Source organism: Oncorhynchus tshawytscha, linkage group LG31, assembly GCF_018296145.1.
Source record: "Oncorhynchus tshawytscha isolate Ot180627B linkage group LG31, Otsh_v2.0, whole genome shotgun sequence".
In the NCBI taxonomy this organism is placed as follows: domain Eukaryota; kingdom Metazoa; phylum Chordata; class Actinopteri; order Salmoniformes; family Salmonidae; genus Oncorhynchus; species Oncorhynchus tshawytscha.
Genome location: NC_056459.1, coordinates 24,386,760 through 24,400,090, shown reverse-complemented (window position 1 = coordinate 24,400,090; position 13,331 = coordinate 24,386,760). Strand labels below are relative to the sequence as shown.

General features: G+C 40.8%; 1 protein-coding gene across 3 annotated transcripts in view; it reads right to left on the bottom strand.

Annotated features, from left to right (window-relative positions):
* Positions 1–12,504, bottom strand: part of cap2 (cyclase associated actin cytoskeleton regulatory protein 2) — a 36,379-nt gene extending 23,875 nt beyond the window's left edge. Inside the window, exon 1 of one of the 3 annotated variants that reach the window (XM_024395311.2) lies at positions 12,250–12,504. The gene's annotated coding sequence lies outside the window, so the exon portion shown is untranslated. Of the gene's footprint in view, positions 1–12,061; positions 12,196–12,249 lie in introns of those variants that run through there. The other 2 variants (XM_024395313.2, XM_024395312.2) reach the window with 2 other exon arrangements.
* Between the last annotated feature and the right edge of the window lie 827 nt (positions 12,505–13,331).

Sequence of the window (13,331 nt, the reverse complement as noted above, 5' to 3'; positions counted from 1 at the left end):
ACCATGAGGAGAGAAGGAAAGAAGGGGGCATTTCATGCATACAGAAACAGGGCATTGCTTTCAGTCATCATCCATGGAAAACTTGCTGATCTATTGGTAGCCCTGTATACTTCAGTAGCAATATTTTTTTTAACCAGAGTGCTATGGTCAAAAGTAGTGCACTATAGAGGAGTCCAGGGATAGGGTGCAATTTGGGACTCAGTCATAGAAGTTCTCTTCTCTTAGTTGAGGAGAAACAGCATCTATCTGATCACCTGATCCGGTTGTTATCAGTGGAGACTGACCTCATAAGCCAGGCCTTTCGCCTGATTGTATTTCTTCCTCCAGCGTTAGCAAACCAATCCCCATGCAGGGATCGGCTCCAATGATGTCACCATCACACAGACTGGATTATGAGCCCTCCCTAACACACACACACTCGCACGCACACACACGCGCACGCACACACACGCACACGCACACGCACACGCACACGCACACACACACACACACACACACACACACGCACACACACGCTGAGGGGAGGACAGCTCATATTAATGGCTGGAATGGAGTGGTTACAAACGCACTGAAAACATGTTTTTGATGTATCTGATACCATTCCACTTATTCCGCTCCAGCCATTACCACGAGCCCGTCCTCCCCAATTAAGGGGCCACCAACCTCCTGTGGTACACACACACGGATACAGAGACAAACACACACACTTCTCATAATCCAGTCTTATTATGATGGCCTCCGGAGGTGATGGCTGCCGTTTTACGAGTTCCTTACCAATTGTGCTATTGTATGTGTTTTTTCGTGTTATTTGTAACTTATTTTGTACGTAATGTTTCTGCCACCGTTTCTTATGACCGAAAAGAGATTCTGGATATCAGGACAGCGATTACTCACCTTGTACTGGACAAAGATTTTTTTCTTTAGTCGGACGCAAAGGATTTACTTCAGACACCCAACAAGGCCCAAATCCCCATCATTCACATGAAGAAGAGATGGAGATATTGGAGACATAGGTCGGGGTGCCTTGTAAGGATCCGTTTGCGAGTGAGTAATCCCCCTCTACCGACAGTCCTATTAGCCAACATGCAATCATTGGTAATAAAATGAATTAACTCAAGACTATCCTACCAACGGGACATTAACAACTGTCATATCTTATGTTTCACAGAGTAGTGGCTGAACGACAACATGGATAACATACAGCTGGCTGGGTTTTCGGTTATCTGCAAGATAGAATACCTGCCTCTGGTAAAACAAGGGGTGGTTGTCTGTGTCTATTTGTAAATAACAGCTGGTGCACAATATCTAATATTAAGGAACTCTCTAGGTTTTGCTCGCCTGAGGTAGAGTATCTCATGATAAACTGTAGACCACACTATTAAGCAAGAGAGTTTTCATCTATATTTTTTTGTAGCTGTCTATTTATCACCACAGACTGAGGCTGGCATTAAAAGGCCATAATCAAACAAGAAAATGCTCATCCAGAGGCGGCGCTCCTAGTGGCCGGGGACTTTAATGCAGGGAAACTTAAATCCGTTTTACCTCATTTCTACCAGCCTGTTAAATGTGCAACCAGAGGAAAAAAACAAACAAACTCTACATCACTTTTACTCCACACACAGGGATGCGTACAATGCTCTCCCTCACTCTCCATTTGGCAAACCTGACTAAAACTATATCCTCCTGATTCCTGCTTTCAAGCAAAAACTAAAGCAGGAAGTAACAGTGACTCGCTCAATATGGAAGTGGTCATGTGACGCAGATGCTAAGCTACAGGACTCTTTTGCTAGCACAGACTGGAATATGTTCCGGGATTCTTCCGACGGCATTGAGGAGTACATCACATCAGTCACTGGCTTCATCAATAAGTGCATCGATGACTTCGTCCCCACAGTGACCGTACATACATACGCCAACCAGAAGCCATGGTTTACTGGCAACATCCGCACTGAGCTAAAGGGTAGAGCTGTCGCTTTCAAGGAGGGGACTCTAACCCGGAAGCTTATAAGAAATCCCGCTATGCCCTCCGACGAACCATCAAACAGGCAAAGTGTCAATACAGATCGAATCGTACTACACCGGCTCCGACGCGCGTCGGATGTGGCAGGGCTTGCAAACTATTACGGACTTCAAAGTGAAGCACAGCCAAGAGCTGTCCAATGACACGAGTCTACCAGACGAGCTAAATAACTTCTATGCTCGCTATAAGGCAAGCAACACTGAAGCATGCATGAGAGCATAAGCTGTTCCAGGCGACTGTGTGAACACGCTCTCCATAGCCTATGTGAGTAAACAAGTCCACAAGGCCGCAGGGCCAGACGAATTACAAGGACATTTACTCCGAGCCTGCGCTGACCAACTGGCAAGTGTCTTCACTGACATTTTCAATCTGTCCCTGACCGAGTCTGTACTACCAACATATTTCAAGCAGACCACCATAGTCCCTGTGCCCAAGAACCCCAAGGTAACCTGCCTAAATGACTACTGTCGTAGCATTGACTATCATTAAATGTGAAGACTGTATATTATCAAATCAATTCTCTATGTAAATTCATTTCGCAATTAAAATAGTCATGTAACTTTAATTAATTAGGAAGTCAGGGAACCACGGAAAATGTTGTTTATAGAGTTTCAATTTCCCGAATATAACTCTTCAGATATTTTCATATCTTATCGATTACAGTCACTTATTGTATTATTACCTCAGTCATATTCGGAATGTCGCAAACCCTTGGATATCTGCACGAATCCTAATATAGATCATGAATCAGCGATATACAAATTGGCTTAATTATTTATTTACTAACTTACTTCATCAATCACAGAATTACATAGACACTAGAGGTCGATTAATCGAAATTGACGATTAATTAGGGCCGATTTCAAGTTATAGCAATCGGTAATCTGCATTTTTGGACACCGATTGTGGCCGATTTTTAAAATTTATTAGATTTTTATTATAGCTTTATTTAACTAGGCAAGTCAGTTAAGAACACATTCTTATTTTCAATGACAGCCTAGGAACGGTGGGTTAACTGCCTTGTTCAGGGGCAGAACGACAGATTTTTACCTCGTCAGCTCGGGGATTCGGTCTTGCAACCTTCCGGATACTAGTCCAACGCTCTAACCACTTGCCTTACATTGCACTCCACGAGGAGCCTGCGTGGCAGGCCTACAACCTGTTGATCGAGTGTAGCAAGAAGTAAGTTACTAGCTAGCATTAAACTTATCTTATAAAAAAACAATCAACCTTAACATAATCACTAGTTAACTACACATGGCTGATGATATTACTAGTTTATCTAGTGTGTCCTGCGTTGCATATAATCGTAAATCGTAATCCTTACCATAAACATCAATGCCTTTCTTTAAAATCAATACACAAGTATATATTTTTAAACCTTCATATTTAGTTAATATTGCCTGCTAACATGACTTTCTTTTAACTAGGGAAATTGTATCACTTATCTTATCTTGCCGTTTGGGCCGCCTGGCTCGTTGCAAACTGTGTGAAGACCATTTATTCCTAACAAAGGCCGTAATTAATTTGCCAGAATTGTACATAATTATGACATAACATTGAAGGTTGTACAATGTAAGAGCAATATTTAGACTTAGGGATGCCACCCGTTAGATAAAATATGGAACGGTTCCGTATTTCACTGAAAGAATAAACGTTTAGTTTTTTAAATGATAGTTTCCGGATTTTACCATATTAATGACCTAAGGCTCGTATTTCTGGGTGTTATTATGTTATAATTAAGTCTATGATTTGATATTTCATAGAGCAGACTGACTAAGCGGTGGTAGGCACCAGCAGGCTAGTAAGCATTCATTCAAACAGCAGTTTAGTGCGTTTGCCAGCAGCTCTTCGCTGTGCTTCAAGCATTGAGCTGTTTATGACTTCAAGCTTATCAACTCCCGAGATTAGGCTGGTGTCATCGATGTGAAATGTCTAGCTAGTTAGCGGGGTACGCGCTAATAGCGTTTCAATCCGTGACGGCACTCACTCTAAGACCTTGAAGTAGTTGTTCCCCTTGCTCTGGAGGGCCGCGGCATTTGTGGAGCGATGGGTAAAGATGCTTCGAGGGTGGCTGTTGTCGATGTGTTGCTGGTTTGAGCCCAGGTAGGGGCGAGGAGAGGGACGGAAGCTATACTGTTACAAATACTAAAGTGCCTATAAGAACATCCAATAGTCAAAGGTATATGAAATACAAATGGTATAGAGAGAAATAGTCCTATAATAACTACAACCTAAAACTTCTTACCTGGGAATATTGAAGACTCATGTTAAAAGGAACCACCAGCTTTCATATGTTCTCATGTTCTGAGCAAGGAACTTAAACGTTAGCTTTTTTACATGGCACATATTGCACTTTTAATTTCTTCTCCAACACTTTGTTTTTGCATTATTTAAACCAAATTGAACATGTTTCATTATTTATATGAGGCTAAATTGATTTTATTTATGTATTATATTAAGTTAAAATAAAAGTGTTAATTCAGTATTGTTGTATTTGTCATTATTACAAATTCATGAATTAATAAAAAATAAATGTTTAAAAAAAAATTGGCTGATTAATCGGTATAGCTACCGCTTCATGTTTTCTCATCTGTGGGAAATTTAGTTGGAAGTGGCTTTCATACTAGAGTATAAAAAGGGGCATTCCATGATGCCAATGTAAATGTCTGTACTCACGGGGGGTGGTCACTGACTAGTTAAAACTTTATATGAAAGCCTTCTAAATGAGAGTATGGGTTATCATCACATCTCATCTTTCAAAAGTATTCCTATACTCAATTATTTATTTTATCCAACATTCAGACGCAAACCCCATAATTGAGAAGTGTATACAAACAAACAAAGAGTAATGTGTGTCTCCTATCCTTCATGAGTTCACCAAATGAAACAAACTCGACATGACTGTCCCTTAAATGTCCACGGACCATTCCCACATTCTCAAAAAATTCTCCAATTTTTGGGATTAGGAGCTTTGGCAAGATGAATGCATTTGTTCTCCATAGGCTCTCTCGCTCACGTCGTGACACTACTGACCTGTAACACTAATGTCTGTAGCCACGAAGTGCTTTGAAAGGCTGGTCATGGCTCACATCAACACCATTATCCCAGAAACCCTAGACCTACTCCAATTTGCATACCACCCCAACAGATACTCAGATGATGCAACCTCTATTGCACTCCACACTGTCCTTTCCCACCTGGACAAAAGGACCACCTACAGTTGAAGTCGGAAGTTTACATACACTTAGGTTGGAGTCATTAAAACTCGTTTTTCAACCACACCACAAATTTCTTGTTAACAAACTATAGTTTTGGCAAGTCTGTAATGACATCTAATGTGTGCATGACACAAGTAATTTTTCCAGCAATTGTTTACAGACAGATTATTTCACTATTTCACAGAAGTTTACATACACTAAGTTGACTGTGCCTTTAAACAGCTTGGAAAATTCCAGAAAATTATGTCATGGCTTTATCCTTGGGAGTAATTTCCAAACGCCTGAAGGTACCATGTTCATCTGTACAAACAATAGTACACAAGTATAAACACCATGGGACCACGTAGCAGTCATACCGCTCAGGAAGGAGAAACATTCTGTGTCCTAGAGATGAACGTACTTTGGTGCGAAAAGTGCAAATCAATCCCAGAACAACAGCAAAGGACCTTGTGAAGATGCTGTAGGAAACAGGTACAAAAGTATCTATATCCACAGTAAAATGAGTCCTACATCGACATTACCTGAAAGGCCGCTCAGAAAAGAAGAAGCCATTGCTCCAAAACCACCATAAAAAAGCCTGACCATGAAGCACGGGGGTGGCAGCATCATATTGTGGGGGTGCTTTGCTGCAGGAGAGACTGGTGCACTTCACAAAATAGATGGAATCATGAGAGAGGAAAAATGTGTGGATATACTGAAGCAACATCTCAAGACATCAGTCAGGAAGTTAAAGCTTGGTCGCAAATGGGTCTTCCAAATGGACAATGTCCCCAAGCATACTGCCATATGTAAACTTCTGACCCACTGGGAATGTGATGAAAGAAATAAAAGCTGAAATAAATAATTCTCTCTACTATTATTCTGACATTTCACATTCTTAAAATAAAGTGCTGATCCTAGACAGGGAATTTTTACGAGGATTAAATGTCAGGAATTGTGAAAAACTGAGTTTAAGTGTATTTGGCTAAAATGTATGTAAACTTCCGACTTCAACTGTACGTGAGAATTCTATTCATTGACTACAGCTCAGCATTCAACACCATAGTGCCCTCAATACTCATCACTAAGCTAAGGACAATGGGACAAAACACCTCCCTATACAACTGGATCCTGGACTTCCTGACAGGCTGCCCCCAGGTGGTAAGGGTAGGTAACAACACATCTGCCATGCTGATCCTCAACACGTGGGCCCCGCAGTGGTGCGTGCTCAGTCCCCTCCTGTACTCCCTGTTCACCCATGACTGCATGGCCAAGCACGACTCCAACACCATCATTAAGTTTGCTGACGACACAACAGCCTGATCACCGACAACATTGAGACAGCCTATAGGGAGGAGGTCAGAGAGCCGGCAGGGTGGTGCCAGGATAACAACCTCTCCCTCGATGTGATCAAGACAAAGGAGATGATTGTGGACTACAGGAAAAGAAGGACCGAACAAGCGCCCATTCTCATCGACGGGGCTGTAGTGGAGCAGGTTGAGAGCTTCAAGTTCCTTGGTGTCCACATCACCAACAAACTATCATGGTCCAAACACATCAAGACAGTTGTGAAGAGGGCACGACAATGCCTATTCCTCCTCGGGAGACTGAAAAGATTTGGCATGGATCCTCAGATCCTCAAAAAGTTATACAGCTGCACCATTGAGAGCATCCTTACTGGTTGCATCACCACCTGGTATGGCAACTGCTCGGCCTCAGACCGCAAGGCACTACAGAGGGTAGTGCGTACGGCCCAGTACATCACTGGGGTCAAGCCTCCTGCCATCCAGGACCTCTATACCAGGCGGTACTGGAGTGCCAAGTCTAGGTCCAAAAGGCTTTCTAACAGCTTCTACCTCAAAGCCATAAGACTCCTGAATAGCTAATAAAATGATTACCAGGACTATTTAAATTGCCAACCCCCCACCCCCATTTTTATGCTGCTGCTACTCTCTGTTTATTATCCATGCATAGTCATGCATGTTATTTGTCATGTGACAAATAACATTTGATTCTATTTTTTTTACCCAGAACAGTCCAGTTCAGTCTAGTTCAGTCCAGTTGAGCAGAGAAGGCGCTGTGCTGTGTATCCCTACCTCACCTACACTTCAACATGATAACATCCCCCACCAGCACTTTAATAAGAGGTAGAAGAGGGTTTCAGCCAGTCCCTGTGTTCACCATGCATCCGCCTTCCTTCTAGCTATCCGCTACAGTAGGACCTAGCAGCTAGCACATTCATTAGTGATCTGAACTGTGCAGTAAGCCTCACACCAGCAGTACTGTGAGTGCACTAATTCCTTGGTGGTGGATGGGAGGTGCAGCCTGGGCGAATGCTATTAATCACTCCAGAGAATTCTCCCAGCAGTGCCAAATGTCTAACATGGGCTTCACTGTCTATTTATGCAGGCTGCCAGACAGTACAGGGCCCTAGAGTCTGTAGCCAGTCACTGGAGACCTCTGGGTTTGGTTTGAGGTCTTCAAACTTGATGTTTGAAAGTTATTTAGACACCCTTGGAAGACAGTGGAAGTTCAAAGACAAATGTGTCCGAAAACAACTGTGTACCGAATGTTGGGGAATAAAACCATCTCAGATCTGCAGATTTTGCTGCGAAGAGACAATCATTAGAAAAATATCTGTTATTACCCTCATATACCTTATTTCTGGTAAGAGGTTCAGGAACAGCTGAAAAATCACAACTGTAATTTAAAATGAACCCTACAAATAGCACTTTTGGGAGATTTGAAAAGCCATAGTCAATCAATCAAAAATATAAATATATATCTCTGCTCATTGAAGGGTTTTTCTTTATTTTTACACTTTTATACATTGTAGAAAAATAGTGGAGAGATCAAAACTATGAAATAACACATATGGAGTCATGTAGCAACCAAAAAAGTGTAAAAGAAATCAAAATAGATTTTATATTTGAGATTCTTCAAAGTAGCCACTCTTTGCCTTGATGACAGCTTTGCACACTCTATAGATCATGAGCTTTTAATCACACCTCTCAGCTACTCTCAGCCAATCCCACCTATCTCTGTAGACTACCCTCTTTTGATTTCCATGTGCCATATATATATATATATATACTGTATATGTATACTTGCCATGTAACTACTGTATGAAAAGAAAGTACCATGTATGTAAAATGTCTGTATATGTAACAAAATGTAAAATAAAGTTACTTTTGTCCTCTAAAGACAGCCTAATAAATAAAAACATACAAAAAAAATACAAATAAACCAATATGTAATGGCAATGTAACTTGATCAGGGTGATTCCTTAAAATCATATCTTGTTGGACTGTGTGTATAATAATTACTGATAGGTGGAGGCGTTCTCTAAGTACTGGTCCAGAGTAGAGGTCGACCGATTAATCGGAATGGCCGATTAATTAGTGCTGATTTCAAGTTTTCATAACAATCGGAAATCTGTATTTTTATTTTTGGGCACCGATTTTCCGATTTGTTTTATTTTTATACCTTTATTTAACTAGGCAAGTCAGTTAAGAACACATTCTTAATTTCAATGACGGCCTAGGAACGGTGGGTTAACTGCCTTGTTCAGGGGCAGAATGACAGATTTTCACCTTGTCAGCTCGGGGGAACCAATCTTGCAACTGTACAGTTAACTTGTCCAACGCAATAACAACCTGCCTCTCTCTCGTTGCACTCCACAAGGAGACTGCCTGTTACGCGAATGCAGTAAGCCAAGGTAAGTTGCTAGCTAGCATTAAACTTATTTTATAAAAAACAATCAATCATAATCACTTGTTAACTACACATGGTTGATGATATTACTAGATATTATCTAGCATGTCCTGCGTTGCATATAATCTGACTGAGCATACAAGCATACAAGTATCTAAGTATCTGACTGAGCGGTGGTAGGCAGAAGCAGGCGCGTAAACATTCATTCAAACAGCACTTTCCTGCGTTTTGCCAGCAGCTCTTCGTTGTGCGTCAAGCATTGCGCTGTTCATGACTTCAAGCCTATCAACTCCGAGATGAGGCTGGTGTAACCGAAGTGAAATGGCTAGCTAGTTAGCGCGCGGTAATAGAGTTTCAAAAGTCACTCGCTCTGAGCCTTCTAGTAGTTGTTCCCCTTGCTCTGCATGGGTAACGCTGCTTCGATGGTGGCTGTTGTCGTTGTGTTGCTGGTTCAAGCCCAGGGAGGAGCGAGGAGAGGGACGGAGGCTATACTGTTACACTGGCAATACTAAAGTGCCTATAAGAACATCTAAGAGTCAAAGGTTAATGAAATACAAATGGTATAGAGGGAAATAGTCCTATAATTCCTATAATAACTACAACCTAAAACATCTTACCTGGGAATATTGAAGACTCATGTTAAAAGGAACCACCAGCTTTCATATGTTCTCATGTTCTGAGCAAAGAACTGAAACGTTAGCATTCTTACATAGCACATATTGCACTTTTACTTTCTTCTCCAACACTTTGTTTTTGCATTATTTAAAAAAAATTTGAACATGTTTCATTATTTACTTGAGGCTAAATTGATTTTATTTATGTATTATATTAAGTTAAAATAAGTGTTAATTCAGTATTGTTGTAATTGTCATTATTAACAAATTAAATTTAAATTAATCTGCCGATTAATCGGCATCGGCTTTTTTGGCCCTCCAATAATCGGTATCGGCGTTGAAAAATCATAATCGGTCGACCTCCGTTTTTGTGCTTGTGCTCCAACGGGTGAGATAAGGTATAAGAGGCAGGGAGAGCTGATCTTAGATCAGTGGACAGAGTTTACTGCTCACTGACATACATAACACTGAATATCTGATCATAGAGTGTATGAGGCACAATTGAACTATCTTTATTCCAAAATATCAAGATGTCTATAGTTGTAAATAAAAACATTTGACAAGCCTTGCAGCTATAAAACAGAGTACAGTCTGCCACTGTATTTGCCCCAGCCCTATTCATAATTTGTTTCACTGGAAGATATGTTGAAAACATTAACATTGAAAACTGTGTGAATGCAACAGCTAGAATCTGGCACAGCATGACTTGATTAGCATCTCTTCACCATTGTGAGTTTGCCAAAGTCTCCATGGCGATAGAAAGCATAGCGAATGCCATTTTTGCTCTTTCACTGTTGGACCCCAGCTATACAGTGTTACAGTAAGTTATTTGAATAAAGTGATTGAGGGGAAAGAGCCAGGACAGGATTTGAATAACAGATAATTACTTAAGGAAAAAACGAACGTAGGGTGATTGGTCAGGGTGGATGGGTGGGCGACCCAAAGTTTGCGTGTTCAAATCTCATCATGGACAACTTCAGCATTTTAGCTAATTACCATCTGTTCAACTACTTACTACTTTTTTGCTACTTTTCAACTACTTAGCATGTTAGTTAACCCTAACCCTATAACCTAACTCCTAAATGTAACCCTAACCCCTAACCAACGAGCTAACTTTAGCCACCTAGCTGGAATTCATAACATATCATATATGCAAATTCATAACATACTGTATGTTATTCAAATTCGTAACATATTGTATAGTTCGTAAATTCGTAACATATTGTATAGTTAGTAAATTCGTAACATATTGTATAGTTAGTAAATTCGTAACATATTGTATAGTTAGTAAATTCGTAACATATTGTATGTTTAGTAAATTCGTAACATATAATAAAAATGGTCATTCATAACGCATTATACGAAATGGGTAATGGACATCCACAAATTAATACATACCATACTAACATGAGTGTATCATTCTAAACGGACTATATCTGAATTACTTACAGAATAATATGAAATGCTCTGAGACCAGGTTGTGCTCTGAGACCAGGTTGAACCCTGAGGTTAGAGGGTTTAGAGAAATTGTTTTCTTAGTAAACAAAGCACCTAACAATTGTCTGACCAGGGGGTGATTTGGACCCAACAGCTGTGAAAGCAGACATCGGCGGTGTGTTATTATTCTACTGAAATGAGAATGCCATTATACTCAGGAATCACCATAGGGTCTCATAACTCTTTGCCCTGAGTATCTGATCTCAGGGCTATATTTGGCCCCTGCTTCAAGCTAGTGGTGCTGATTTCCTGTCATCTATTCTAAGTTGGAAGGTTCTATGGTTGGTGCTTGATAGGCCTATAAGGTCTTTGGGCTAAGGACCATTTAATTCTTAGACATGATGAGGGCCCTTCATAAAAAAAACATCTAGATCTGAAACTCGAGTTTTGTCAAGAGAGTGAGAGAGAGAGATCTGAAAACTCTTATACTTATAGGGCTTATGACTTGTACATTTGAGAGTAATAATCTATCTATATCAATATGGAAATATTCAGCAGGCTAACACGTGAGAATTGAATAATAATATAAACAACATTTCTAAATATCAACATAAACTGTCAACATTCATAATGTTCCCTGAAGGTTCATGTGACACATGTGCACTGATCCTGTGCGACAACTATGTGTGTTGTGTTCATGTGTCCTCACATAGATAACGAGGTATGAGAGGTATGACAATAGCGTCAGGTGACAGGTCATTTCGACTCGGCGCCACACACGACACCATAATAATAATAAAACAAATGTTGACATGTCATCCTTTACACTTTCATCCTACGTCATTGGCATGCTGCATTGTATAGGCTATACCGTTGTCATCACATACACAAATAACAATGACATCGACATACAAAATACTCAAATTCGTATTTTCTAGCAGTAACTGTAGCCTTTTTGACGCAATACCTGTTTTCTAAATAAACTGAAACGCCGCAAATACACAATGGTCTAACTAGCCATACAAACACAAAGACAAGACACACATAGATAATATGGAAAGGGCGATTGTTCAGACCTTTGTGGCTATCGGTGTCTTCCTTTCTCGTGCCAATACAGCGAATAGTATAACCGCAAGCGTTTCTATGAGGCGAGCCATCTACAAACGTGCCGCCCCAGTCCCCACCTCTCTGCCGCTCTCCCTCCCATTCCCATCTCATCAAAAATATAACAATCGTTAGAAAACAAACTAACCAACATATTTACCTTCTATAGGTCCCTATCAAATCCTGGCGTAGTGTTTTATTTCGCTTTTGTAATGTCCCGGGTTGATTCGTTCCTACGTCTGCCGCTTCACCCAGCCTCCCTGTCAGTCAATCGCGCAGATAACCCTAAACTTCCGGGACTTCCAAATTAAGCAACATTTGTGAACCTGATAACGCAGTTGAGTGAGTGGACCACTGGCAAAGTACCAGTCGGTGCCTCCAGTCTTTCTCTCCCCCCTGCCTGGTCTTGAGGAGCAGTGGAGGACGCCCCAGACACCTAGACTAAGTATGGAACGTCTGATTGACGTCTAATGTTGTGGTCTTACCCTATGACTCAAAGGATAGTGCTGTGTGGACATTCAAATTATAAAAGCTAGTCATATGAAAATTGTATATTAACATTATCATCCTCTCCAAGATCATAAGGTTGCCCACTGGGCAAACATTTTTTACATTTAATTTAATTTATTTCACCTTTATTTAACCAGGTAGGCTAGTTGAGAACAAGTTCTCATTTGCAACTGCGACCTGGCCAAGATAAAGCATAGCAGTGTGAGCAGACAACACAGAGTTACACATGGAATAAACAATTAACAAGTCAATAACACAGTAGAAAACAAAGGGGGGAGTCTATATACAGTGTGTGCAAAAGGCATGAGGAGGTAGGCGAATAATTACAATTTTGCAGATTAACACTGGAGTGATAAATGATCAGATGGTCATGTACAGGTAGAGATATTGGTGTGCAAAAGAGCAGAAAAGTAAATAAATAAAAACAGTATGGGGATGAGGTAGGTGAAAATGGGTGGGCTATTTACCAATAGACTATGTACAGCTGCAGCGATCGGTTAGCTGCTCAGATAGCTGATGTTTGAAGTTGGTGAGGGAGATAAAAGTCTCCAACTTCAGCGATTTTTGCAATTCGTTCCAGTCACAGGCAGCAGAGTACTGGAACGAAAGGCGGCCAAATGAGGTGTTGGCTTTAGGGATGATCAGTGAGATACACCTGCTGGAGCGCCTGCTACGGATGGGTGTTGCCATCATGACCAGTGAACTGAGATAAGGCGGAGCTTTACCTAGCAT